This window comes from Chiloscyllium plagiosum, unplaced genomic scaffold (genome assembly GCF_037043375.1).
Source record: "Chiloscyllium plagiosum isolate Xiang-an unplaced genomic scaffold, Cpla_swu_hap1 HiC_scaffold_16, whole genome shotgun sequence".
Taxonomy (NCBI): Eukaryota; Metazoa; Chordata; class Chondrichthyes; order Orectolobiformes; family Hemiscylliidae; genus Chiloscyllium; species Chiloscyllium plagiosum.
This window is the reverse complement of record NW_028270154.1, coordinates 89,894,821-89,896,890: the sequence shown is the minus strand read 5'-3', so window position 1 is coordinate 89,896,890 and position 2,070 is coordinate 89,894,821.

Here is a 2,070-nt window from a genome sequence, read left to right as displayed (position 1 = left end):
ACGGACTCCTGAGTGGAATCCAAACTGGAATGTGGTCAGTCACTGGAACACAAAGCAGCGTCCAAAGTGTCATGGGTTCTTGCTCTTCCAATGGCTAAACCAGACATTCTCAACCAAGCTCGGTCAATGACCCGCCCAGGCCTGAACGCAAGATTCCCCGCTGACCAGCCAGTGCAGAGCTGAGGGGGCGCTGCAGTGGCAGGGGTGCTGCCTTTCCAATGGGACTAGAAGCAGGGCCCCTTATTACCAGATCGGACCGATGCCACAGCGATAGCAGGAAGAGAAGCTGGGCAGTTTTCACCAGTATCCTGTATTTCATCCCACAGTCACAAAAATAGCTTACCTGGTACTAGCACATTACTTTCTATATGTTGTGAGCAAGCGGTTGCCTGTTTTTTTTTTCAAATTACAGCAATGACGCTTCCAAAATACATTATATACAAAGTTGCTCCCGGGATTGGAGGCTTTGAGTTATAAGCAGAGGATTGGTAGGCTGGGGCTTCTTTTCAGTGGAGTGTCAGAGGCTGAGGGGTGACCTTATAGAGGTTTATATTCATGAGGAGCATGGATAGGGTGAATAGCAAAGCTGTGTTCTCCAGGGTAGGGGAGTTCAAACCTAGAGGGCACGGTTTAAGGTGAGAGGAGAAAGACTTGGGAAGGACCTGAGGGGCAGCTTTGTGAACACAGATGGCGGTGCATGTGTGGAATGAAATGCCAGAGGAAGTAATAGATGCAGGTACAGTTACAACATGAGTCATAGATTCATACAGCACGGAAACAGACTCTTTGGTCCAACCAGTCCATGCTGACCATGTTCCCAGGCTAAACTAATCCCACCTACCTGTGTTTGGCCCATATCCTTCCAAATCTTTCCTATTTAGATGCTTATCCAAATAACTTTTAAAAGTTGTAACTACACCTGCATCCACTACTTACTCTGGAAGTTCATTCCAAACACTGTCTGTGTAAAAAGGTTACCCATCATGTACTTTTTAAATCTTTCGCCTCTCAGCTTAAAAATATGCCGCCTAGTTTTAAACCCCACCCTCCAAGGGGGAAGACACTTGTCATTCATCTTATATATACCCCTCATGATTTTATAAATCTCTATAAGGGCACTCCTCAACCTCCTAAAGTCCAGTGAAAAAAGTTTCAGTCTATCCATCCTCTCCTTATAACTCAAACATACTGGTAAATCTCTTCTGAACCCTTTCTAGTTTAATAATATCCTTCCTGTAACTGGGCAGCCAGAACTGGACAGAGTAATCCAGAAGAGGCCTCACCAACATCCTGTACAACCCCAGTATTTAGTCCCAACTCCTATTCTCTGGTGATGGAGGAGGCCCAGGATCTGCATACCCTTGGTGGAGTGGGAGGGGGAGTTGAAGTGTTCAGCCACGTGGCAGTGGGGTTGGTTGGTGCGGATATCTCAGAGATGTTCTCTGAAATGATTCGCAAGTTGTCGTCCTGTCTCCCCAATGTAGAGGAGACCACACTGGGTGCAACGGATACAGTAGATAATGTACGTGGAAGTACAGGCAAATTTCTGTCAGATGTGGAAAGGTCCTTTGGGGCCTTGGATGGAGGTCAGGGGGGAAGTGTGGGGGCAGGTTTTGCAATTCCTGCAGAGGCAGGGGAAGGTGCCGGGAGGGGTCTTGGGCTGGTTGGGGGTGTGGATCTGACAAGGGAGTTATGAGGGAATGATCTTTCCGGAATACAGATAGGGATAGGGAGGGAATTATATCCCTGGTGATGGGGTCTGTTTGTAGTTGGCGGAAATGGCAGAGGATGGTCTGATGTATCTAGAGGTTGGTGGGGTGGAAGGTGAGGACCAGGGCAGGGGGTTCTGTCCTTGTTGCAATTGGAGGGGTGGGGTTCAAGGGCAGAAGAGCAGGAAGTGGAGGAGATGCACTGGAGGATATTGTTGACCACGTGGGAGGGAAAATTGCGGTCTTTGAAGAAGGTGAATATCTGGGATATTCTATGGTGGAATTGATCCTCCCGGGAGCAGATGCAGAATTGGGAATAAGGGATAGCATTTTTAAAGGAGGCAGGATGGAGGGAGGTGTA